At 48.2% G+C, this 27,862-nt stretch overlaps 1 pseudogene across 1 annotated transcript; it reads left to right on the top strand.

Annotated features, from left to right (window-relative positions):
- Positions 1 to 1,849: 1,849 nt before the first annotated feature.
- Positions 1,850 to 27,862, top strand: LOC146172475 (ubiquitin-conjugating enzyme E2 S pseudogene; annotated as a pseudogene). The gene is made up of 4 exons (XR_014702453.1): positions 1,850 to 1,940; positions 17,040 to 17,370; positions 26,504 to 26,892; positions 27,850 to 27,862. The product of XR_014702453.1 is annotated as a ubiquitin-conjugating enzyme E2 S pseudogene (transcript).

Here is a 27,862-nt window from a genome sequence, read left to right as displayed (position 1 = left end):
TGCAAAGCCTCTTCAGAGAACCAGTTTGCTTTTTTGTATTTCTTTTGCTTTGGAACTACCTTAGTAGCAACTTCTTGTATTATATCACGAACATCAGTCCACATCTCTTCGGGCTCTTTGTCTTCTAGATCTAATTCTTGAAATCGATTCCTCACTTCCACAGCATATTCTAATGGAATCTGATCCAGGTCATACCTGAAAGGCCTTCTAGTTTTCTGCGTTTTCCTCAATCGAAGCTTAATTTTGGCAACAAGAAGCTGATGATTGGTGCCACAATCGGCCCCAGGCCTTGTTTTTACTGCTTGTATAGCGCTTCTCCATCTCTGCCGGCAAATGATATAATCGATCTGATTCCTGTACAGACCGTCCGGTGAAATCCATGTGTACAGGCGCCTCTTGTGCTGTTGAAAATAAGTATTCGCTATGATCAGGTTGTTTTCTTGACAGAACTCTACTAGCCTCTGCCCAGCTTCATTTGGCTCACCAAGACCGAACTTGCCTGTAATTCCGGATATTTCTTCACTCCCGACCTTAGCATTCCAGTCTCCTATGAGAAAAACGACGTCTGATGATGGCGTGCGGTCTAAAAGGCATTGTATACGTCCGCATAAAATCTCTCAACGTCAGCTTCTTCAGCAGCAGTGGTCGGTGCATAGACTTGGATAACTGTTATGTTGAAAGGGTGACCTTGGATCCGAAGTGAAATCATTCGGTCGTTTTTGGGGTTGTACCCTAGCACTGCTTTGCCCATTCTTCTGTTTACTATGAGAGCGACCCCATTCCTTCTCTTGGATTCGTGCCCACAATAAAAGACATAATGGTCGCCGGAGTTAAATTCTCCCATTCCGGTCCACTTGAGCTCGCTGATACCCAAGATATCAATGTTCAATCTGTTCATTTCTCGCTTGACGATATCCAGTTTACCTTGCGCCATAGATCTTACATTCCATGTTGCTATGTGATATATCTCCTTGCAACATCGGACTTTCCGGTCGCTTCCCGACACATCCACCACTGAGCGTCCTTTTGGCTTTAGCCCAGCCGCTTCATTCGTCCTGGAGCTACTATTAATCGCCCTTTGTTCATCCTCAGTAACATGTGGGACGCCTTCCAACCTGGGGGGCTCATCTTCCGGCGCCACATCGATAATGGTATTGTGACTGGCCATAGGGTTTTCTTGGCAGGAAATACTGGAGTGGGTTGCCATTACCTTCTCCAGTGAATCACATTTTGTCAGAACTCTCTGCCGTGACCTGTCTATCTTGGGGCGCCCTACACAGCAGAGCTCACGACTTCATTGAGTTTCGCAAGCCCCTCCGCCACGACAAGGCAGTGATCCATGAAGCGGAAACCCCATTTACCAGTGCTCAATAAAAGTGCCCTGCCTTCGCTTCGAGTATCTTCCTATTGGCACAGTACTTAGTTGGAAGAAAGAAGAGAAGAGAAAAGAACCACCACTCCTTACTCCCCATTTAAAGGCTGCTCAGAACAATGTAGTTAACGTCACAAAATGCTACTAGCACTAACTGGAACATTGTAGAAACATACGCAAGTGGTCGGAATCTTCGCGACAGATCTCGGCGCATCGTTCGCGACAAAAAATATAACGCGTCCTATCGCGACCACGAGCATGAACAAACACGGGATGCAGAATTGATACGCGTGCCAGAATCACAGTGATAAGGCCGCATGCCGGCGGCTGTTAAAAAAAAACACAGTTTTGAAGATTTCGCGTCAATATAGTGATGGTAGCCGCGAGGCTAAACGATGTCCTAAATGATGACGCTGCAGGAGTGGTGGAAAGTTGAGCTAAGGGAGTTGACGATATCAGGGAGATAACAGAGCACGCGCAGATAGTTGTATGTACAGTACCGGATGTTCTAGGTTCGAACGGGAAGCTGGAGAAGGACGTAGTGCCAGTCAATCAGGACATAAGAAAGGTAAGCCTGGAGAAGCGTTTCGATGTGGTTGAGGTAAACAGGGAGGTGCATAAAGCAGGTTTTGGCAGTGCTTTTCAGCGAGATGACATTCATCTTAACAGAAGGGTGAGAGCAAAGATCGGCTGGCGACTGGCAGGCAGGGCTGCAGCTTTTTTATGGGGTGCGCAAGGGCTCCGTGCACAACGGTTGTTATAAGTAAAGCAGAAGAAAGCGTGAAAGCGGAGGCTGAACCCCCAAAAATGGCAAGGAGGAGGTCGAGAAAGAAAAGTATAGAAAAGAGATTTAACTCTATTATCAGCTACGTAAATATGCAAGGCGGTAGAAAAGAAGCGAAATGGCTAGAGATAGAACATCAGTTGAAGGATGACAAAATAGGTGTGTACGCTCTCTGCCAGATTCATCTCAGGGATCTAGAAGATCCGCCGTTTATAGAAGGCTACGTCTGGAAGGGTGCAACAGAACGAGAACGAAAAAAAAAGGGTTGAAGGGCAGGTATGTTACTACACCAGGGAACAAATTGGCAAATATTAAAATCATCTTTTAAAGAACATATCTGGGTATCAGGAACAATTGCCGGCATAAGGACATGGCTAGGGGTAGGTTATTTAGGAACCGGACACCAATACAGAAAGAAAACAAGAATCTCGTTGAATGTCTCAGAGACGATATAAGCCAGTTTGGAGACGGGGCCGATATTATTCTGCTGGGGGACATGAACGGCCATATCGACGATCTGGATGCATACACGGATTGTAACGGGAAGCTAATGCTAGATTTCTGCGAGCGACACGATCTAGTTATAGTAAATAGAGAAACAAAATGTGAAGGCCAAATCACGTGGGAATCCCGCAACAGGCAGACGACCATTGACTATTGTCTAATGTCGCAGGAAAGTTATAGCAAGGTCACAAAAATGAAAATAGACGAAGAAGGGTAATGTAGTCTAGGACGTGATCATAAACTTATTAATCTGCAGATGGGGCCCTCAATGAAAAGAGAAATGGAACTTAGAAAAAAAGTAAACGCAAAATTAAACGACAATCAAATAGCGCAGAGAGCAGCAGACATAGAAGAAGCAATAGAGAAAAGCCCCATGGAAGACAGGGATTATGAACAGGTAGAACTACTCATAAGGAGGAAAATAACAAGTTTAAAGTAGCAAACCGCTGGAATGGAAAGAGGAAGCCAGGGAGCTGGTGGAATAAGGAAATCAGGGAAGCCATTGAACAACGACGGGCCGCTGGAAGGGAACACCGAGAGGCAAAAAAAATCACAGGTATCTCAGGAGGAAATCGAGCAAAAATGGGAATCATATCGACAAAAGAAACTTAATGTACAGGCCCTCGTTCATAGTGAAATAAAGCTGTCCACCGATAGCTGGATGGCTGACATACACGATTCCTCTGGAGGCGGACGAAGAAAATTCTGGAACCCGTATAAGCTGGCTAGGTAAAAAAAAATCAGAAAGCAGAACCGGATTCAAGATAACGAGGAAAATTGTTTAAAGAGAGACAACGCAGTGAACTACATTACATCAGTTATAGCCGAGCCATTTAAGAGCGACGATAGGGTAATCTCCGCAAATTACGAAGCAACACAATATCGCAAAATATAAAGCAGCTTAGAACTCATCAATCTAAACTAAAAAAAGGAGGAAAAAAATATTCCTAGAAACACATCTACAGGAAAAGGTGGCATTCTGATCTAGTTGATTAATAAACTTTGTTCAAGAAGTAAGAAAATCTTGTTAAAAGCTTTGAAAACAGTCATAACGAATAAGCAAATGCCGGACAGCTGGCGGCAGAGTAAAATGAATTTGATTTATAAAAGGAAAGGAGAAAGGATGCACATAAAATTCTACAGGCGGATTATCATCACATCTTTTATGTACAGGAAGGACATGCAAACGGTGAAATTAAAGGTGCAAGCATGGGTAGAAAGTAACAAGATACTCGGAGAACTTCAGAACGGCTTTAGAAATGGTAGGCGCTGAGATGATCGCCTGTTCGTGCTTACCCAATGCATCGAAATATCTAGAGTGGAAAATAGACCTTTGTATTTGGCCTTGCTGGACATAAACTGGGCGTATGACAATGTAAACAGGAAACTTCTGGGGAACATATTAAAAAAAGGTATCGGTTATGAGGGAACAGAGTTGCTACAGGAAATATGCCGGGATAACAAGGTATAAATTACACGGGAAGGGATAAGAAGCACGGAAGCTGTCAAGGTATGCAAAGGATTAAGACAAGGTTGTCCTCGATCACCGCTGCTGTTCATGCTTTATATAATAAACGTGGAACGGAGGATACAAGATAGTAACCTAGATTTCATCCTGCCATATAGATTAGGTGGAAAGGCGGTAGAACATCGCCTCCCCGGTTTGATGTATACAGACGATATTGTGCTGCTAGCTGAGAGTCAGGAAGATTTGCAAACTCTATTTAAGTAATGCGGAGACGAAGGGGGCGCTCTAGGCTTCAATTTTAGCGCATTTAATTCGGGTCTGATGATTTTCAACGGCTGAACTGATCAGAGTCTTAAACTACAAGGCCATGAAATACCCAGTGTGGCAGAATAGAAATATCTGGGGGTATGAATAAACGAAGGATTGGCATACATTGGTAAGCATGAGCAATCACTTAAGGCCAAAAGACGAAGAAATGCCGGGATAATGAAGCATAGGACATTGTGGGGATACAAGAGGTATGAGGTTTTGAGGGGTATTTGGAAAGGAATTATGGTGCCCGGGCATACTTTCAGAAATGCAGTTTTGTGCCTACAATTAGAGGTACAGTCGACATTACAAATAAATCAGTGCCGTCGGACAATTAGCACTGGGTGCCCACGGCAAAATTACAAATGAGGCGGTAAAGGGAGATATGGGCTGGGCATCTTTCGGAGTGCGGAAAGCTCAGAGTAAAATATTATATGAGGAACGCCTGAGAAAATAGGACAGTAACAGATGGGCAGCGAAAGTATTTAAATACTATACCTAAAAAGCGTTGACTCACAATACAGGAAAATAAATAGGAACCTAACCAGTAAGTATGCTGGTCACAAGGACGAAGAAATAAAGAGCGTTAAGCAACAGGTTAACAACACAGAAGGTAAAAATTGAATAAATTCGATGGAAAAGAAACAGAGTATGGAATTATACCGAAAGAGGAAAAGGCAGATCACGAAGGAAGCTTTCTTTGATAACTCAAGAGACAGTGCCCCATGTTTTAAAGCTAGATTGGGGTGCCTTAAGACACGCAGCTACAAAAAGAAATTTAACATTGAAGATGATTAATGTGCTGTATGTGGTAACTCAAGTGAAACAATTGCCATATTGTACTCGAATTCAATGGTATCCATCCGGAAGTTGATGCTGGCGCAGTCACTCTTCCTGAAGCTCTGGGTTTTAGAGATACCAGTCGCCGGGTGAATATTCTGGCGGTGGAAACTAGCAAAAATCGACTGGAAGATTGGTGGCTTAAAAGCAGAAAAGTGACATAATACTAGTAATGTAGAAACAAAAATTCAATAAATAGATTGATGGTGTAGTTAACCAATCTAAAAAAATAATTTAGATATAGGGAGAAAAATGAGCATGACAACAATTGCTACCACCCCGTTTCAAAGGGGACGCCCCTATATTCCATCCATCCAACCATGCCACTGCCGCTCGCTTCCCCCAGATGTGTGCTCCGCGAACAGAGGAGAGCAGGTGACGCTTCGCGGATATAAGCGCGCTTTGCTTCAGTATAATCAGCCTGCCATGACTTTTGAATTCACGTTATCTGTATGCAATGGGCAGGAGCTGCCAATTCGGGCCACTCCTTTCTCATGAGAGGGTGATACTAGAATCAGCCTTCCTGAACCATTTGCATGCTCGTTACACTTGCGACACGCACGCACGTTCATATGGTTCGGTTGAAGCCTGACTTTGTATTTGGGTTGGTAGCTTACGCTTTCGGGTCGTGCCCTTAAAGGGAGGTTTGGTGCCAGAAGGCTCCGCGCCACAAGGCCTCACATAACATACCAGCCTGCCAGAACCATTTGCATGCCCGTTATACTTGCGACACGCCTGTACGTTCATATGGCTTGGTTGAAGCCTGCCTTTATATTTGGGCTGGTAGCTTACGCTTTCGGGTCGTACCTTTAAAGGAAGGTTTGGTGCCAGAAGGCTCCGCGCCTCAAGGTCTCGCGTAACATATCAGCTTGCCAGAACCATTTGCATGCTCGTTACACTTGCGACACGAATGCACGTTCATATGGCTTGGTTGAAGCCTGACTTTATATTTGGCTGGTAGCTTACGCTTTTGTGTCGTACCCTTAAAGGGAGGTTTGGTGCCAGAAGGCTCCGCGCCTCAAGGTCTCGCATAACATATCAGCTTGCCAGAACCATTTGCATGCTCGTTACACTTGCGACACGAATGCACGTTCATATGGCTTGGTTGAAGCCTGACTTTATATTTGGCTGGTAGCTTACGCTTTTGTGTCGTACCCTTAAAGGGAGGTTTGGTGCCAGAAGGCTCCGCGCCTCAAGGTCTCGCATAACATATCAGCTTGCCAGAACCATTTGCATGCTCGTTACACTTGCGACACGAATGCACGTTCATATGGCTTGGCTGAAGCCTGACTTTATATTTGGCTGGTAGCTTACGCTTTCGTGTCGTACCCTTATAGGGAGGTTTGGTGCCAGAAGGCTCCGCGCCTCAAGGCGTCACATAACATATCAGCCTGCCAGAACCATTTGCATTCTCGTTACACTTGCGACACGCATGCACGTTCATATGACTTGGTCGAAGCCTGACTATATTTGGGCTGGTAGCTTACGCTTTCGTGTCGTACCCTTAAAGGGAGGTTTGGTGCCAGAAGGCTCCGCGCCTCAAGGTCTCACATAACATATCAGCCTGCCAGAACCATTTGCATGCTCGTTACACTTGCGGCACGAATGCACGTTCATATGACTTGGTCGAAGCCTGACTTTATATTTGGCTGGTAGCTTACGCTTTCGTGTCGTACCCTTAAAGGATGAGCTTAAGTGTCCCCGATAATGTAGTATTTTACACTGATAGGGTGTGATAGGGGAATAATGTAGCGGGCAAAAGAAGGTCCCGCCGTTGCTTTCGCAAATCAACTAAGGTAACCAGAGCTAAACTACAACTAATTAACATTTTCTATGTTGGTTGGTTTGTGGGGTTTAACGTCCCAAAGCAACTCAGCCTATGAGAGACGCCGTAGTGGAGGACTCCCGAAATTTTCACCACCTGGGGTTCTTTAACATGCACTGACATCGCACAGCACACGGGCGCCTTGCTTTTCGCCTCCACGGAAAAGCGGCCGCCGAGGCCGGGTTTCGATCCCGCGTCCTTGTGAACAGTAGTCGAACTCCGTCATTTTCTATGTACACATTCTGTACCCGTAGTATGTACAGTATGTACCCGTAGTACATATTATGTCAAGAATGCAATCATATTTTTATTGTTAATATTAAGGGAGAAAAAGACAGCAATGATTGCACGTCACAGGCAGACATTTCGCTCATATCGCTGTGTCCGGATTTTGTAATTACGCAAGCAAGTGTAGTCATTCAAGCCAAGGATAATAAGTTTAGTTCACTCAAACTTTATATGGCAAAAACTAAGTCAAGTGTCTACCCACCATTCCGATGAAGGTATACTGCTTGCAAGAAAAAAATTCAACAAGTACATACGCTCATGAGATTTTAGGCCTTGTATACGAATTAATTTCTATGCTACTAGCTGCCGCACCTTCTTCGAAGTTTCCCAAATAATAGGCACTTATGCAACATTTACGCTCACCAACTTTGTTTCTAATATATATAGAGGGGACGTGAAAGAAATATTTTCAAAATGTTGCATTTTTGATTAAGAGGGCTTTTCAAGGTTCAGTTATAACAAATATCTATTCTTTATTTGCTCAAAATTCTTCTAGCAATGCTCACGACGTAGGCAATAAAGAATATGAAAAGGCATATTGCATTATTTTGTTCCTTATAAAGTTACGAGAGCGCCAATTTGTCACTTCTGCGGCATTGGCATGGACACCACAATGGCGGTCGTGACACAGCTGCAACTGCCTCCTTAGCTTTAAATTTCCCGAAATTGCCACGACAACATTTTTACTCAGTGTAAAGTAATTTATTTTTAATATGCAGCATCGATGTTTGACTTAAACGCGAAGTAGCTGCTGAAGCACGCGATAGCAGACTGCTCATAGCAGAACGCCGTTTGAGCAGGCCACTCTGTGTCCTCTGTATGCACGACCTACTTCCTTGAGTACCTTCTTCTTTATTTTATTTTATTTTTATTCTTTTGCTGTTAAACATCCGTCACGGTGGCGCAATGGTAAAGAGCTCGACTATTGAGTTCGCGAAATGGTTTTGAATCGCGGCCATTTCGTGAGGCGCTCCTCTGCTGTGGGATTTCACTACAGGTTAAATAACGTCATTTGGTGAACGACACCGAAGTAAGCCCGCTGCTACGTCATCCATCATTGCCGATGTCGCTTCGGTGCATTAAACCAATAAGCAGTTTGTTTTCCTATTGAAAGGTTCTGCGCATCCGCAACAGGAACAGTGAGCAAGTTTTGCGTACTAAATATTCTCGAATCTTTGGGAAATATATCTTCCAATCATCCAATTGTTAGACTAAATAGTACATCAGAGAACAATGTACAGCTAGAAGCAATATGAAAGGCAACACGGGAGGGCATGACCTCCGCCCTTTGCAAAGCGGTACCACACACAAGACGAGAACGGGAAAGAGCAGCCGACCAAACTTACTTTGTATGCGTCTTTAACACTGATTCTTATCATCTGTTAGCGACAGCGCTTTTGAAATCTTGGGGGCCACGAGCTGCCATGCTCCCTTTCACATTGCTTCTAGCTGTACTCCACAAGCAGCCCGTTAAAATGCCATTTCGTCTAAGAGCAACTGCTGTTTTCCGAGCAAACTCGTTCTTTCTGACAAGGGAAGCAAAATATAGCTTCATAATTGCTTAACTATCAGTGTTCAGTTCAGGAATCAATCATCTTTTTAGTCGCATGATAAGACGAACTCTCTTTCTTTCGGGACAGTATTATATCCGGAACTTTTTTTGCAAGTAATCCTAATATTTTGCTCCGCATAACATTGAGTCCCTGCTCAATACTTACAATGATAAAGAAATCTTCACCCTCAAAATTTCTTGCCAGAGCATGACAGCGCCCATGTGCAGTTTTTTGCGACGTGTTCCAAGCAACTGATTCGTTGCTTACACTTTGAAGTTATTGAAAATTAATCGCTGATCGTCCTAAATTTTGTCAGCGTGTAAACCTGCACTCACAAAGGGATATTTATAGGAATTGTAAAAAATTATTACACTACTACTTTACCATTTATCAAAATCACACACATCAGAAATCCTTATATTTCCGCGGTTTCAGGAAATCTTTTAGCCATTGGCGCAGTGGTACACTATCAGATTCTCTGAAAGTGGCCGCAAGAAGCATTCCCCTCGTTGTGAAAGTGGTAAACTAAATGCACTCAGCGCTCTACACGTGACCTGCAGCTTTGCTACGCGAAGACATTTCCGGTATACAGTATCGGCGTAACCACATTTTTTGGGGGGAATACTTGTGCTTTGTTGTCTAGCCAGAGTTGACGTGCACTCACTTTATGACAACCCTCCGGGCAGTACCTTGTCAGTGCTGTATTTAAACAGTTTATTCCTTGAGTCAAGTACGATGCAATGAAGCAGGCGGTGTCTGGATTCCTTCTAAAGTACTGCGTGTCAGAGCACGAACCTTGCATCTGCGAGGGCTTTACGTTAAATTTGCCTCTCCGGCACTCGTATAAGGCGCGTACACTATTGAAAAACTGACAAAAAAAAAAGCTATCGTTACGAAAGAGGTATACAGCAAAAATATCTGGCCCATGAGAGGGGTACAGAACAAAAAGCGTGTAAACAGTAAATCTAAAAGGCCACCGATGCGTTGGTTTCGTTTGCTTAACCAGCGCTTCTTTTCCGCAGCAATGGCCAAATCCACGGATTTTTTTCTGCAATATTGGAACATTCTAAACAGTAGACCTCTATGCATTGGACCCCGCGGGGGTGGCGAAGTAGTTACGGCGCTCGACTACTGTTCTCAAGGACTCTGGATGGAATCCCGGCCTCGGCGGCCACTTTTCGATGTAGGCGAGAAGCAAGGCGCCAGTGTGCTGTACGATGTCAGTGTAGGTTAAAGAACCCCAGGTGGTCGAAATTTCCAGAGTCCTCCGGTACGGCGTCACTCATAGCCTAAGTTGCTTTCGGACCTGAAACCGCACTAACCAAACCATCACGTCACAAAACCCGATTCCTAATGCCGCGAAATGCAAGTTTTGAAGACAACTACGCGTTATCTTCAGGCCCGTGAGGCGAATATATTTTGAAATCCCAATACAATAGAAAGCTGAGAGCATCGATGGCGGCAACTGGGCATCTGAATATGCACGAACAACTAAGGAGGGTCAAAGCTTGTATTTGGGTGTCATTCAGACAGTGGAGAAAAAAATGTGCTGTAATTGCTCTCCCGAAAATGCCTTTTGTTGGGATCTGAAAGCTACTATTTGCAATCACAATTCAGACTCAGGAGTGTATCCCGAGTTAATTATTGTAATTTTGAATGAAACTTTAGGGAGGCGCTTAATACCCCAGTCCCAAGGGCAAGTTTAGTGACACTTTCACGAAGTGCACTTGCATAGGAAGAGTGTCACTTGCGGTGCTCACTGTCACACGGCAAAATCAAGTGCCATTTTGAAATGACGGCAGTGCCGATGCGGATGCTGCAGCCCTATGTGGAAAATAATTAGTTTTCACAAAAATACCTTAAAATTCAATTTTATTGCAAGCACAATTACCCCAAGCTAATATTCAGTTTATTTGTGCATTTGAGTACATGGTTTTCACTTAAAAAGCATCGCGATGTCGCACGCGCTTTTCGCTAACATGCATAGCCTCTCTCATAGCCTGAGTCGCTTTGGGACGTTAAGCCCCACAAACCAACCAACCAACCTATGCATTGGAGAATGCACGTTTCAATCGCCAACAAACCCGCCGTAAACTTGAAAGCAGTCCTACGCCACGTGCGTTACTGCGAGCGCCTCCGGCTGCCGATCGAGGATGGCACCAACGCTATGCCGATCTCGCAACAAATTAAGTACACTAGTTGAATGAGAGAATGATGTTGGCTACACAGCATGAAAGAACACTTAACAAGGGTTGAGGGAAGCTTCCGTTCGCAAGCCGAGCCAACGTTTCGACAAATGGACTTGTCTTCATATGGGCCGCATGATGATCACTGGAAGTGGTTTAAATACGCTTGTGCTTCCGAAGAAGAAAAGTCATGGAGCGAGGAAGGATGAGGATAGGGCAGAAAGAAGTAGGGAAAGGAAGGAACGGATGTTTCTTTGGAGTGAAGTTCTGAGCCAGTATCGCCCCCCCCCCCCCCCCCTGTCGCCTGAAAAAGAAAATCAAAAGCGGCAGCAGGAAAAACTACGACGCGGGCTGGATGATGAGTAGGCCCCTAAGCAGGTTCGATGTTGACACGCAATTCTTAAAAGGGGCAGGCATTCCAAACGGTCCTGATAAAGAATGCAGTTGCAAGAGAATAGCTAACAAACGATTTGCGAAACAAGGGTAGAAGTACAAATAAACCCATTAATAACAAATCGAGTGAACCATACCTGCTGATTCTGACGTTGTCTGCAGAAAAGGAAAAGGAAAACTATTGTAGAAAATGATAAGAAGCAGACATGTTCGGAACAACATATGAACCTTATGATATGCGCAGGGGCGTTACAGTGCACACTAGCTGTGAACGATCTGTCAAATGAACGCTATATTGGATCATTTTCCCGACTAGTTTGGCGCAGAGCGAATATGTTTAGCCGTCTATTTGCTCATTTTCGGATAATTTTTCCTGTTGGTTCCAGTGTTCTAAATTTCTGAATTAGATATACATCCCTATGTTTTCTATCATTTTCATGTCTAAAACCTGACTAGAGAATAAATATCACTTCTTGTAACGTGTGGTCTTTCTGATTGAAATGCTGGGAAACTGCTTTAGGAAGGCGTTTGGCTCTGCCCGATGTCCAGTTTGCCTTATATTCACTGATTGCCCCGTCTCTCAGATGATTGCCCCACCTCTCAGCTCTTAGCCTAGGTGACATATAACTACATTTTGAAGGAGAAAGGAGTTTAATTAAAATTATGCCCTTTACGTATCAATGCAGAGAACTCAAAATACCCGACATTGCCAGCCCTCTTCTTTAACTCTGCTTTGCTAGGACAAATTTATCTGAGCACTGTACTTTCCTTAGACAATCGCTGTTTCGAATATTTTTCCAGCTGCTTGTGTTGAATCTGTTGAGAATACAGGTGGCCTTCTGACATTGCCTTGAACTTCACATACACACACTCCAGGGGCGCTTAAATACAGGGACTTTTCCGAACCCAGATACCCTAACTTGGTGGTCCCGGAACAATTCTTATAAAGGTGCAAACTTTGCCACGATAAGGCGGATCTAGTACATATGATACGGATAGGTATAGAAATAAAAAAAAGTATAAATAAACTATCAAAAACGGAAGAATTTCGGGAGACTCTACTTTGAGCTCACACCCTGAGACTCAGCAAGATGTAATCAGACTGGCCGAACACACCGCCCGGGTCCAAGTCTCCGGGCCGTCATGTAGGCGGTTAGGTTGACGCCTATATGGTATCTGTTGGTAATCCGGTGCAGCAAGAAGTGGCTTGTGGTTCAGGGAGCGGAGGCACTTCAATTGTTGAAAGCATGATTTAGTAAAGTTGACAGTATTTGGAACACATGAGACATTGGGTCCACCATGGGCGTACTTTGCTAACAAAATCTGCCCTCTCATTAGGTCTGATGGCACAGTGGCCAGGGACCCAGTGAAAACGTACTTCTTATAATAAGGTGGAACACAAAATAAAGGCGACGGCAAAGGGGAATATCCCTTGATTTTTTTAGCTTTTGTTAAGAGGGAAACACTCTCGGAAAGTATAATAACCTTTGACGTATTGCAAGGTATTTTTTTTAAGGCCACGTCAATGACCAGAAATTTAGCGAGAAAATTAGTGACCCGAAATAATACCTGCAGACAAAAGCCTGGCTGTGTATTCTAATAGCTGCTTTTTCATTCTGAATCTCTAAAAATGGCAATACTGTTAGCAAAATTGTGTAGGCATTCCTCTCTCAGCCCATTTATACATTGGCAAACTCTTAGCATTCAATGGGAGGGCGACATAAAATCAGAATACAGTATTATGCGTCCGATGGTTAAATAGTACTAAATAATAGAGTGATGCGGAAATTTTTGACAGCAGGGAATTAGTGAATACATCCTTAGGAATACATCTTTATGCCTAGGCCAATAATATCAAAGAAGTGAGATGCGCTATGTGTAAATATGCGGTTAGGCAATTCAGGAACTGGCTCGAAATACCTTAAAACGTTCGTAATGGTAAAGAAGCTGAAACGGCGAGTTTATTAGATATCCGCGCCTCCAATTAAAGCATAACATTAGCCATAGTTCTAGGCAGATCTAAGAAACACGCAGAGCGCGCCGCTCCAAAACACACAGGGGTTCAGTCTTGTATCTTTGGCTCCCAGAAAAGAAAACGGAGCTGAATTTAAGTATTGGCAATAGATAGGTCTTATAAAGAAAGAGCAGAATGTCCGACGCATGCTGTATTTTATAGCGAAAGCTACAGTACAGTAGGTTTTGAAGCCGCCGGCGAGGCACCGTGGCGCCATGGCACCATGGCAGGAGCTGCAAACTTGGATCTCTCGTTTCACATGCAACGGCTGTGCCAGAAAAAGCCGGCCAGGACATTGGTATTCATGTTACCCCTATAGGCCACTAAGGCACGTACATAGAGCTTGATTAAAGCGGGGCATCATATGCGAGCTGGTAGCCTGCGCAATCGCGTCCTACCCTTAAAGGTTGGTTCAGACGAAAGGACCGGAGCGCGGATGGTCCGCGCGTGTCAGCACTGATTTGGGGCACGTGACCACGCGTCCGCGTGCCCATCCGGCCGTCGAGCATTCACACGAAGCCAGCGGACCATCCGCGTGTACCCTCCTTCCCATCGGTGGCGGCGCGCTGCCGAAAACCTTTCTACCGAGAGTTTCAAAATGGACGCCGAGCGAAACCGTCGTCTCGCTGCTCTGGCTGTTCTACGTGAAGTGTAGGAGGGCGACGAGGAAGCGAAAAAGCGTTCATTTATTGCAAGCATATTCTATATCGGTGCACAGCTCTCAACAAGCGCTAAAAACGTGACTGTCGCTTCGTCACTGAGCGCTTTTTTTCGCTACTTAACCCATAATAAGCACTATAAACCGAATAAAGGAACAACTCTGGCACGCCCACAAACACAAACAGATAAAAAACGATGCACTGCTGCGAACACAGGGCGAACAAAGCAGCGCATGCACAAGAAACATACCCCGCTCGAACTTAATATCAGACGAAAAGCGCGGGCGTAGCAACGCGGAGATAGCAACGATAAAGCAAAGAGAGCAAAAACAATTTCGGTACGCGGCGGACGCTCGGTCCGCGCGGACTGAAAAAGGCGCTCGACATATTTAGGCCGCTCCGCGGTCCGGGGCCCCGGACTGGCCCGCCTCTCTCTCCGTCGCTCAGAGCAGTGACGTCGGCGTCTATTGAGGTGCGGGTAGCGCTGACGCGCGCGGACCGTCCGCGCTCTGGTTATCCCGTCTGAACCCACCTTAATGGCGGAGTTTAAGTGCGCCCCACAGTAAACTAAAATGCCGGTGAAATCATATGCGTCCGACGGTACGCTGGTTCTGTTCGATGCAACGTTCGGTCGCCCGTAGCCACAGTTTTCGCTCCACACTCGGATCAGCAGCGTTGAACCCATGTAATTTTTTTGTTGTTGCTCCTCACACAACTTTTAAACAAAAGGCTTCTAATTTGGGGCCTCCAATATAACTCCGGGCCGCGTATTTCAGAAAAGTAACCGGCAGGATTAGGGCCGAATGATATGAAAAATTAACTTTAAAAGGTGACGCCAATGGTAAAACGAGGGCGCCCCCCTCGCCCCCCACATTTGTTCACATACAAATCTAACTTCAGGCTGTACAGCCAGACTTCCAAAGGACTTCCTTCGCCACTCTTCCAACAAACCATACAGGTTGATTATTTGCGGCTTAAGCGAAAAAAGCAATCGTTTGCATACCTATCAACTTTGACGGCCGAGCGAATAGGATTAGCATGCATTAGTATATTAAATGAAAGAAAGGTTTCTTCTTTATACAAGCAATAACAGTGGGAGGAGAGAGCCTTGTGGTGCAGCTCTTGACTTGGCGCAGGTGTTAGAATTTAAGGTGCCTTTATAGCTGAAGAATGATACGTCTCTTAACGATTCCCTTATCTACGCGAAGAACTACAGAGAAGGTTGTAGGCCCAGGCAGTTTATGAAGAAATATTCCGCATTCTACGATGTCGTACAGATTTGTGATATCCAAAGTAACTAGAGCTGATACCTCATTTTGCATCATAGCAGCACTGATGCGGCACTGCAAGTATATGTGCGTGCTACAGGTAGAAAACCTGCGTCGAAAAACAATCTCAGTTCGCTAAAGCCTCAGAGCACGATTTGTTATGAAACTGTATACTACCCGTTCTACAATCTTACCTAAATTTGAAATGAGAGGAATAGGCCGAATACGTCGAGACCAAAACACTTGCCCCAGTCTTCAGCTATAAAGTTATTTTCGCAGTTTTTAAATCATGTGGAATCCAGAATTTTTGGAATGCAGTTCATGATTTCAAGAGGTTCAGGCCGAAGTCTTGCGTTAGTGTTTTCAGCCCGGCATCTCATACTCTGTTAAGCCCAGGGGCAGCAAAACGCAGGCATTTAACTGCAGTCACTAACTCAGATAGAGACACTTGAGTGAAGTCAGTGCCCAAAATTAATGGCTTTGAAGGAGAGGTACTGCAAGCTTGAAAATGTGCGTTAAGATCTTGGAATATGGATTCCAGTTGACCTATTTCGCCTCAGGGTGGGAACGGGGGGGGGGGGGGGGGGGGGGGAAGGGCTTATACCGAGCGAGCCTGGGCGATATATAAAAGGAGGCCAACTCGATTTTTATACGGTTGCCAGGGTTACAAAATTAGGCGTCAAGAATTGCATCTTCTTCCTTACCATTAGATATTGTTCTTCTAAGTGCCTCTGCAATTTGTCCAGTTTTTTTGGAGGGCACTATTTTTGCGCTACAATTTCCTAATGCGGCTTTTACCCTAGGGAGCATAAACGAGAATGTCCTCTTTTTTCGTCTTTCTTCCGTGCAGTGTCAGGAAATCAGATGGCAATCTGGTAAACCTCTCAACTACTTCACCCTTGGCCATCTCTTCACAGGCAGTGAATCCATATGCGGGGTCAATATTGGGCTCTGAAAGAGTCTTTGCTTATTTAAAGTAGCATTTTTCTTTTTTTTTAACTCTCGCATACTTCGCTCGCATATGCTAACCAATACGTTTATTGCCGCACGAAGATTCTAATGGCGAGATTATACGCCGTTTCTTAAGGACACGACAGCAAAGTAATAATTTTTTTGAAGACAAAAACAAATGCTTTGACTCTGTACACATTTAAGCTCAGCATTATCAGCACATTAAGCGAAGATTATTAAGCATAGTAGATGCCCTGAGGCAATAAACATCGCAATAAAAAAATAAAGCACAGTATAGCATCAGAATTAAACAGGCTGCTTTGTAAAAATCTTTGTAAAGTAACATTTGTTGATTTATGCCGTATGCTCTGCCTCAGGCGCGTCTCCCATGGAATCTGCTGACTCATATTAGCGACTAAATTCCTGTCAGCACCAACGTTTGTAGATCCTACACTGTTCCTTACGCGAGCTCCACGAAGAAGAGGCAGAACAGCAAAATAAATTACGCGAGCGCACGTGTTCCGCGTTCCTCGTTCAGCACTCGCTGATTCTAACGTAGGGAAAGCGCCGAGCGTTATTTCACAGCAACCAGCCATTTTCCAACAGCTCTCTTCCTGGTTCTTAGGTGGAAGCCTGGTTCCCTTCAACGCACCTCCTGAGTCCTTCGCATTGGCGTGGTTCGGCTCCCGGCTTTTGAACTGGGTTCACAGCGTGGACTCTGCGGAGCTGTCACCCCGGCGACCAGCGAACTCCGTGCTCCACCTGGGCTCTACTGTATTATAGGCCTACTCTGGGACTCCATGCTCGGAGTATACGGAGGGGGTACCGGCCGGAGCTGTCGACATGTACGTCGGCAGTCACCAAATCTGCATGCCCGAGACATCACCGAGCTTGGCAGAGCATTCAGTCTTCCGGCCATCGACTGCCGCGGGAGTTTGACACCGATGACTTCTCTGGTGAGTTTTGTAGCTATTGCACTGCGATTGCGATAATCGCTATAGCTGTTGAAATTTTGTTCTTAGTCTTAAGCGATAACTCATAGAGCTCCTTCAGTCGAAAAGCCGCGGAAGCCATTTTATTACTCCCCAGGCAAGCCTTCTCGGAAATATTCAGACGCTGCAGAAAAAAATCGTATCTTGTAAATTTTTGCTTCTAATGGTTTCTGAGAATTAATTTGTGCTAGGTGATGACGAGGTAATGAAATCATTGTAATTCATGAATTAATTTTAAACAATAAAAGTGTGGTACAAAGCTGCCAAGATATACAGAATTGAATGCTTAAAATGCTAATTAAGAAAATTTACAGTGAGTGATTTATCCCTTAGTTACAATAATGGAATAAAAGAAAGATTCCAGGAAAGGGGCTCAATTGTGTCAAAAAGCTCAAATGAAAAATACAATTGCTGAGGCCACTAAAAAAAAATTGAGCGTATAATTGGTCAACTAACTGTTTACTAGAATAGAATAGGAAAGACGTTAATTCTTCTAAAAAGGTCTTGTGCTAGTAGCAGACGCGAAAGAGGAGGTCCATGTTCCTTCTTCTCACAGGGTCGCTGCCCCTATTCCAGGGCTCCGCTGAGATTCGCTGCTCGCTGGTCGTGCTGGATCAGACCTAGCTGGCAACCCAGATCGCTGCTAGAGAGCCGGCTCTCTCACTTTTCCGCACTCGGGTCTTTACGAAATCTATCGTCATTACCACATTCCCACGTGATGTGGTAAAACGAAGGTTTGCTACCACACCACGACCAGGTGTCCCGATATTGCGACGGGTAAATCTTGCTAAGGATATGCAGGTTTGGGAATGTTCTTATCTGCAGTCTTCGCCAGTACACTGCATCTTGTTGATTTAGATCTCGATGAGCTGGCGGATAGCGGATCCGTACCCCCTTATAGTAGTTCAGAATGTCTGAAAGCGTAGGGCCGACACGCTCGGGTAGATTGCCCGAATGGGAGGAAGCTCGGCTCGTATACCTTCGAGAGAGAGAGAGAGAACAACTTTTATTTAAAATGCCTGCAGAATCGGTTAGGCTCCCTCCACGCAGGGAGGACAAGCTTTTACCGCGACGCGGCCACTACGTCAGTCTCGTGCGTTGTGCTCTTTGAGGTCTTGTTACGTCCCTCGCTACTTCCGCGGGTTCGAGAGGGCCGCCGCCCCCTTCTTGGGGGTGCTGCCCCCCTCTCCTCGGTTTCGCTCGGTCGCTGCCTCTCTAGAGCTGCCGAGACCTGCTGGACGGCCTTGAGTTGTGTCTCTTGATCACAGCTCCTCGTTGCAGCCTCTAGCTGCGGCGGGATCGTCGTCTTCTCGCTGGCTTCGCGCGGATTTACTCTACAGTCCCAAAGGATGTGAGCCGCGGTGGCTCTCTCCTTCGCGCATAGTCTACACATGTCGCTCGCGTGCACACTCGGACACATGTGCTTAGCTAGCACCGGGGTAAGCAGGGACCCTGTCTGTAACTGTCTGTATAACACTGCCTCCTTCCGGGTAAGCCCCGGGTGAGGTGGCGGCATAGTCTGTCTGTTCAGTCTGTACCATTTCACTATTTCGTTGAAGGTGGTCATCTTGTCCTTGGCACTGCGCCGCGACCAAGACTCCGAGTCGGCCGTGCTTGCAGCCGCGCGGTTGGTTAGTCCTCGCGCGGCCGAGTTGGCCGTCTCGTTGTGGTTCACGTTTCCGCGTTCCGACACGTCACTGCCCATGTGGGCCGGAAACCACTTGATCACCACAGGACTTTTGCGTTCGATGTCTTCGGCCTTGCGCAGTATGCGCGCGGCCTCACTACATACCCTACCCTTGGCGTAGTTCTTCACTGCCGTTCTAGAGTCACACAACACTGTAGTGCATCCGGGGTCGGAAACGGCCAAGGCGATGGCCACCTCCTCCGCCCGGTGCGCTTCTCGAGTCCGGACGCCCACCGCGGTCTTCGTTGCACCCGTCGATGCCCCGACAACCACCGCCGCGTATGCGTCGGTGTTCCCTCGATACTCCGCCGCGTCCACGTAGGCGGCGCCTTCTTCTCTGGCGTGGAGGTCTACGAGAGCCCTGGCCCTCGCCAACCTCCGCTCCCTGTTGTGCTCGGGGTTCACGTTCTTCGGGATCGGGAAGACCCTGAGCTTTCTGTTGATGCTATCTGGTATAGGTACGTCTTTCTGCTGCTTGCCTTCCCTCGGTTCGAGGCCAAGGTCCCGCAGTATCTGTCTTCCGGTTCTCGTTTCAGAGAGACGCTCGAGTTGCGCCGTTCTCTGTGCTTCGGCTATTTCGTCCAGCGTGTTGTGGACTCCCAGCGCCATGAATTTTTCGGTGCTCGTGCTCCCGAGGAGACCGAGTGCCGCCTTATATGCCTTGCGTATGGTGGCGTCTATCTTGTTACGTTCACTCGGCCTCCAGTTGTGGAAGGCGGCCACGTACGTTATGTGGCTAACTGCGAAGGATTGAACGAGCCTAGTCAGGCTCTCCTCTTTCATCCCCGCTTTTCTGTTGGACACCCTCTTGATGAGTCTCATTGCCGCAGCCGCTTTGCCCGCGAGCTTGTTGACCGTTTCACCGTTGGCTCGGTTTCGCTGGATGAGCAGCCCGAGTACTCGAATCTTCTCGACCTCCGGTATTACTTGTCCTCCTGCCGTCTTGACCGTGATCTTGGGACGCTCGTACTTGACTTCCATATTTTTTCTTTTCCTGCCCGATCCTTTCGGGGGAATCACCAGCAGTTCTGACTTGGCCGGAGAGCAAACGAGTCCAGACCCGTCCAGCTGCTCCTCGATGGCGTTGACCGCTTCTTGCAGCGTTGTCTCGATGTGTCCGTCGCTTCCTCCCGGTACCCATAGCGTAACGTCGTCGGCGTAGATGGTGTGCCGGACTCCCGCTACTCTTTCTAGCCGGGTGGCCACCCCGATCATCACGAGGTTGAAGAGTAGCGGGGAGATTACCGACCCCTGCGGAGTTCCGACGCTGCCCAGCTTCTTCTCTTCGAGCTGCAGGTCTCCCGCACAGATTTCGGTGGTCCGTTCCGTCAGGAAGTCTTTTATGTACTGGTATGTCCTCCTGCCCATGTTTAGCCTGGATACTTGGGCCAGGATAGCCGAGTGCCTCACTTTATCAAAGGCGCTCTGCAAGTCCAGCCCGAGTACGGCTCTGTTGTCCTTGGTGCCCGTCGTATCGTCGATGATCTCGTTCTTCAGTAAGATCATGGCGTCTTGCGTCCCGAGTTTGTTCCGAAACCCGATGATGGAATTTGGGTAAAACTCCGATTCTTCCAGGTAACGCTGCCACCTGTTCATGAGAACGTGCTCGAGGACCTTTCCCACGCACGAAGTGAGCGAGATCGGCCTGAGGTTCTCTATGTTGGGTGGCCTGCCAGGCTTGGGGATGAGGATCGTCTTGGCTGCTTTCCATTGCTTGGGTAGCCTTCCTTCTTGCCAGCACTTGTTGTAGAAGTTCGTGAGCGTTTCGATGGCCGCTTCGTTGAGGTTCTTGAGCGCTCTGTTGGTCACTCGATCGGGACCCGCGGCAGACCTTCCATTGAGATTCTGCAGGGCAACTCTGACTTCCCAGGTCTGGATGTCGCGATCTAGCGTCTCGTTCTCTTTGCCTTGGTAATCCGGGTGTCTTTCCGTGGGGGTGGTCGGCAGGTACTTGGCGTCCAAGCGCCGCTTGACCTCGTCTTCCCCGTGTTCGCAGATTGCCTTGTGTAGGATCCTGGCCAGGTTGTTGTGTTGGTGGCCCTTGGTCTTGGTTTCGTCGAGGAGGTTCCGCAGCATGTTCCACGTCTTGCCCTTGTGCATCTGTCCGTCGGCTTCGTTGCAGGCCTCGTTCCACTGTTGGGTGCATAGCACCCTGCAGTGGACCTCGATCTGCCTGTTGAGCTCGGCGATCTTCTTCCTTAGACTTCGGTTGGTTCGTCGCTTCTGCCACCTCGCCTTTATGGACTGCTTGGCTTCTATCAGGTGGGCCAGCCGACTGTCCATCTTGTCTATCCGTTCGTCCGTCTCTAGCTCTTTGGTGGCTCCTTCCGTCGTCTCAACGACGTTGGCCGCCCATTGCTCGATGTCCGTAATGTCCTCTTGCACCGCGGATAGCGCCTTTCGAAAGGCGTCCCAGTCCGTAATGCGATGCTTCCTTATGCCGGTGTTGCCTTGGCCTTCGAGCGGTACGACGACCTCCACGATGTAGTGATCGCTGCCCAGCTCTTGGCCCGTGTTTCTCCATTTCGCTTCTCTTGATCCTCCGTCAGTTTTGACGAAGGTAAGGTCCGGAGTTGTGTCTCTCGTAACAGAAGTGCCAATCCTGGTGGGAAAGGCCGGATCCGTGATTAGGTTCAGTCCGACGTCGGTGGCGTCTTGCATCAGCTCTCTCCCCTTGACTGTCGTTCTGTGGTAGCCCCAGTCTTGGCTCGGAGCGTTAAAGTCTCCGCACACTACGAGCGTATTGCTCCCCGCGACTGAAGTTGCCTTGTGGAGCAGTGCCTTGAATTTCTGTTGTCCGTGGGACGGATTGCTGTAGACGTTCACCAGGAAAGTGCTCTCCTTCCTCTTCTTGCCCGTGATTACTTCCACCGTGCAGTGTTCGATGGCGCTTCTTCCGATCATTTCGTGTTCCACGAAGGTGATCCCTTTCCTAACGAAGGTGCAGACCCCTCTGCCCTTGCCCTTGGACGTGTCCCTTTTGCTCGGCGGGCTGTCGTGCGACCGGTAGCCCGGCAGTCTCGGCGTCTCTTCGCTGTGTGTTTCTTGAATCATTATGACGTCTGGTTTCCTCGTTAGTTGCTGCAAGTGTTGCTGCAGCACCGCTCTCTTGCCGGTAAAGCCGTTGCAGTTCCAGTGCCAGACCAAGAGGTCTCTCACTGGTGGTGTGGATGTTGCTGCACGTGCTGTCCCGTCCATGATTGCTGCAGTTTGGCGGTGATCTGTGCTTCCATACCTTGTATTTGTGCCTGTATCTGCGTCTGCAGCTGTGCTTGCGTTTGCGCCATCATGTTCTGGATCGTGCTCTGTATGTTCGTTGTCATCTGCTGAACCGTTTGCGTGAGCGCAGTAAGGCTTTCGTTGGTTACCTTGCTGATCGCCTCGAGACGGTCGAGTCTGTCGTCCTGTTTTTCGATTCTCTCCATTGTCTTTCGTTCCCTGGCGCCCTCTATGGCTCTCCTCTTGGGAGCCGGTCCCGCCGCTTTCGTGGCTCTCGGGTTCACCTCGACCTCTGGTTCGTCCTCGGTTATCTCTTCTTGTTTCCTCTCTTGTGCGGGCTTCGGCAGCAGCTGCTGCTTTTGCTGCATCGCAATTAATGTCGTTAGCTTCGCGTTGATTTCCTTGATGGTTGCGTCCTGTTCGGCGATTCTCTGCTTTAGCTTCTCGTTCTCGTCTCTTAGGGCTTTTATTACCACCCCGTTCTCTTCTTGGAAGTTCTTCGTGGCGTTTTGGGCCGGTGGTTGTCTCTTCTCTGCCATGTTTGCCTTGACTGTTTCGGCCCAGGCGACTCTTTCCCCCGATTGCGACGGTCTGTGGCGGCTGGCGCTCCTGCCTCCCTTGCTGTTGTCCCTCTTGCGGCTGCTGTCGCGCTGCCTCGAATCTCCGCGGGGTCTCTCGGCAGACGGCTCTCGCAGCGGCGGAAAGCTTTTCGGATCCAGTTGTTGCTGCTTGGCTTCCATCTTGCGTTCCCATTGCCGTTTTTTGAGCACATACGGCATCTTGTACTTGTTCTTGCATTCCCTCTCGCCCGTTGGATGCTGTCCCCCACAGAGCCTGCACTTGGGCTTGCATTCGCGTTTGTGATCCTCGCTGGGGTTCGCGATTCCGCAGCCGAAGCATACTATGGTGTTGGGATTCGGGCATACGTCTCTTCTATGGCCGATCTTGCCGCATTGCCTGCACACGTCAAAGTGCTTGCGGTAAAGCCCGCACCTGACTAATATCGAGCCATACTTGACGTAGTTCGGTACTTTCTCTCCTGCGAAGAGTACTATCACCGTGGTTGTATTGCCGATTCTGTGCGCCTCCACCGCTAGGGGGTTGCACGGGTTCACGATGTTTTCGGCTATCTCCTCCGGGGTGTCGTCTACGGCTATGCCTCGGATGACTCCCTTGACCGTGCCGTCCGGCGCCGTTCGGTAGGCGCTGACTTCGTATGGCCTGTCTCCTACGTTAAGGGTTTTGACCTTAGAGTACAGCGTGGCACGCCTCTCGTCCGGGGTGCTGACCACGATGATGTTTTGCTGCGCGTTCGTGCAGATGGTGTCTGCTTTGGCTTCTTCCTTCGTTACTCGAGCCGCCGTCATGACGGCCGACATAATTATTGAAACCTCAGTTCTCGCTACGTTGAGACCTCCCCGTGGTCTCATGACTATCTTAGTGTCTTCCTTCGGCATGTCCATCGGCATCCTCGCCGCTTTCGTTACCGAGGCTGCAACTCTCTTAGCAAAGCTGGCCCTAGTCTTGGGTCTAGACTGGCGAGTAATGGCGGCGGACTCACCGTTTTCCTTGCCGGCCCTGATCTGCTTGACGCGCTTGCCGGAGACCGACCAGCCTTCGACTTCTTCCGGTGTAATGTCCTCTCCTTGAACTTCAATGCACGTACGCCCGCCGAGACTGCCGATGCTCGGTGCTGACGTCATGTTGTCTCCCATCGACGTGGCCACTTCCATTTCGGACGCTTCCATTTCGGACGCCATCTTGGTCGTACTCGTCGCCGGGTTAGGCCTAGCGGCCGGGCCCGTCACCACCGGTGGCCGTACTCGTGGTAGGCCGACGTTAGGCTTAGAGAAAAGTCCGCACCGCACCAGAGAAAAGTCCTCGTAAATCGGGATAATCACGTACCGCTTGGTCAAAACTGGTACCGGTCGATGCCCCGCACCTTCGCGCACACTTTGGTACCAAATATATCGCGGTAACTGTAAATTAACACTGCGTTAATTGGCATAATAGCAGGGGCCGATGAGAAGCACGTCCCCTCTCGTCGGCGACCGCAGCGCCACCTCGTATACCTTCGAACAACGTCGTCGGCGCATTCGTCTACCGGTACGTCGATGTGTCCTGGCACCCAGTAATTGTTGTGTGTGACTTTTGATGCGGTCGCACTCTGGAGGAGCTTAAGCGCGGCGCGACCTTTGCGGCCGTTCATGTAGTTACGGCACGCTTGTCTCAAATATGTAAGAGTTGTAAGGTACGTGTTGCTTCGATACCCGGCTACCACAGCTAGAGCAACGGCCAGCTCCTCCCCTTTGGTTGTCATGCAATTCCTGACTGAGGCGCTAGCTAATGCCTTTAGGTTGCAATCACTAGCTACTGCTACTGCGCTGTTATGTGAGCTTCCTGTATACGGAGCCATGTCCGTTTATACCGTTCTGGATTTTGTAGCTAGATTTTGTCGCACTTACTTTGCCCTGGATGCCCTACGCGCCATATGCAAGTTGGGGTCCATGTTTCGAGGAAAGGAGTTAACCTTTAGCGTCTGCCGATTTGCGTCATGTATGCTCGCAGTAGAAGTCTCGGTTTCCGCTATTCCGCCTATCCCCAGACGCTTAAGAAGCGAGTACCCCGTAGGAGTCTGCTGGAGCTTGGGTATCTGCGTGGCCAGTTGGGCTTCTTTGATCTCTTCGAAGGTGTTGTGAACTCCAAGAGCTAGTAGTTTTGGGTTGGAGGTGTTCATTGGTAGGTGCAGGGCTGTCTTGTGAGCTTTGCGGATGATGATGTCTGCACTTTCCAATTCTCCTTTGTTGAGGTTGAAGTACGGGACGGCGTAGCCCACGCGACGGAGCACCAGGCTCTGAACCAGGCGCAGGGTATCCCCTTCACGTATGCCACTCCGCTTCTGCGACACGCGCGTGATCATCCTAATGACCTGAGTGGTCGATTGCTTTAGAAGGCGGAGCGTATGGCCGCATCGCTGGTTGCTCTGCGGCCATATTCCCTAAACTCGTATATAGCCGAGGAAACTGCGATCGCTTTAGCTTGCGTCGGAACGGAAGCGAAGTTTGTCATCAGTGACAGCAAAACTAGCTCCCATACAAAATTTTAGCAAGGACAGGATCTCGCCCCTAGGAGCCACAATCCTAGGCCGGAAAAGGTGGACGGGAAGATTCAAATAATTTGGGCTCCTGGGCACGAAGCCGTCCCCGGCAACGAGGCGGGCAACAAGCTGACACGAGATCTCTACCCTCTAGCCGCTACAGGACCACTTACCGAGGGAGCGGAGAGTGCTTGCTAAAACATAGGGAGATCACGCAACACTATAGATTGGATCGTAGATTGGTACCCTTGCCAGACACGCAATTAAACAGCAGACAAGCCATCGCGTGGAGGCGACTGCAAAAATTTACATATCCGCACCAGGTTATGGCGAAATTCATGTTCCTTGAGGCCAATAGTGATAAGTGCAAGCTTTGTGGGGCGAGAGGGACCCTCGACCATATAATATGGGAATGCCCGTATTCTCCCAGGGGGACGCACAATATAGGCAGTAGAGACACCTGGGAGACCCTGCTGCGCAGCTCGGACCCTGAGATCCAGCTCCTACTCGCCGAACTGGCTGAAGAGGCTGCTGGAACCAAACACCTCCCAGCCTGCATCTGAGGCGGCGGCATCCGCCCCCTCGCCTGCGTGTCTCGGGGACGGTTAGATCACCTTCTTTATTGGACATTAAAGTTTAGTCCATCCATTCATCTTGTCTCGTTCGGGAAGTTGCTGTTCTTCGAAGGAGACATTGAGGGTCCCTTCCTTGTGTTTCCCTTTGTGAACTCGCAGGATTTTTCTGTGGAGCTGGCGAGGCCTCGTGCATCAACATACACTTCCACGCAGGTAGCCGCTGCTTACAGTCGTTCTTCTTCCGGGCTGAGTGACCCGGAGGTAACTCAGACCGTGAAGTGTTCAGCGTGCATGGGGTGCTGTATGCCTTCGATATTCGCGAGTTGTCTCGTGAGTCGGATCATAGCCACGTTGAAAAGTAGTAGTGAGATGACCGCCATGCAAGGCGGTGCTGGTGGTTCTTCCAAAGCTGTGCTGCTCCCTGTTCCTTCGGTGCCTGTCCCGAAACAGACCGTCGTGTGTTGGTTGGCTGGTTTCAACATGTCCAGTAGCTCGAACGTCAAAAACCTTCCACCGCAGGTTCTGCGGAAGGTGTCGCGGGAGCTCTGCGAACTGGTTCGTCAGTCACACGAGGGAATCCGGGTCATCGTCAACGAAGAGGACGTTACTGACATTGAGGCCACCATCGAAGGACTTCAGGGCACCCCCTATGCTGGCGGTGTCTTCAAACTGCGCCTGGTGATACCGAAGGACTTCCCGGCGTCGCCGCCACGGGGTTTCTCCACGACGCACATCTTCCACCCGAACGTGGCCGTTCCATCACGCGAAATCTGCGTCAACACCCTGAAGAAGGACTGGAAGCCAGACCTGGGCCCCAAGCAGATCCTGCTCACCATGAAGTGCCTGCTCGTCGCCCCCAACCCAGAGTCGGCGCTCAACAAGGAGGCTGGCCGCATGCTGCTCGAGAGGTATGACTATATCACTAACACCCGCCGGTGTGTTGCAGTATTTACGGCGCTCATGTGCTCACGTTTGCGGGATCGTATCTTGGCCTCGGCAGCCGCTTTTCAATGGAGGTGAAAAGCAATGCGCTCGTATGCTGTGCGCTGTTAGTGCACGTTAAAGAACCCATGTGGTCAAAATTTCCAGAGTCGTCCTATGGCGTCTTATAGCCTGAGTCACTTTGGGACATTAAACCCCACAAACCAAACCAACTATATAAAAATGAAAAATAATAAATGTGTTTATAAGGTCAAAATGCTCAGAATGGAAAGGCGATGACCCCTGATGCTGAGTATAGGTGCAAAAAAATTCTGCCGAACTAAAATAAAAAAATGAATAAAAACTTCAAAAGCTTCGTCCGATTATGTGAAATGCCATCGAGCACTAGCTTTGTTGGTGGAGCTTGTGTATTGTGGCGTTGCGTCGAGATCAAAAAGAATGTGCACAAGGAAGTATCAAGTTTCAAAAAGCGGCGTCTGAGCTTACCGATAACGTCATCGCCCGGCAGGTTATAGAGAAAAAAAGTACAAATATATATATAAAGGCGCAACCCATCGCCTGTGTGTTGGAAATGCTATCGGGTGATAATTTAAAATCGAAGCTTAGGCGCCTCCCTACTTTTTCAAGCAAAATACAACAAATAACTGCGAATTCACCCCTGAGTCTGAATTGTGATAGATAAATCGTATCTTTCAGAACCCAGCAAAATGCATTTTCGGGAGAGCAAATACAGCACATTTCTTTCTCCACTGTCTGTACGACACACATAGGCTTTGACCCTTTTTAGTGTTTCCTGCATTAAGGGATATTCAGATGCCCAGTTGCTGCCATCGATGCTCTCAGCAGTCTATTGTATAGTGATTTCAAAATATATTTACCTCATGTGTCTGAAGATAATGCGTAGTTCTCTTCAAACCTTGCAGTTCGCAGAATTAG

Source organism: Amblyomma maculatum, unplaced genomic scaffold, assembly GCF_055883805.1.
Source record: "Amblyomma maculatum isolate TAMU_Amacu unplaced genomic scaffold, ASM5588380v1 scaffold_13, whole genome shotgun sequence".
NCBI classification, from domain to species: domain Eukaryota; kingdom Metazoa; phylum Arthropoda; class Arachnida; order Ixodida; family Ixodidae; genus Amblyomma; species Amblyomma maculatum.
The sequence above is the reverse complement of the archived record's forward strand: the minus strand, read 5'-3'. Positions and strand labels throughout refer to the sequence as shown.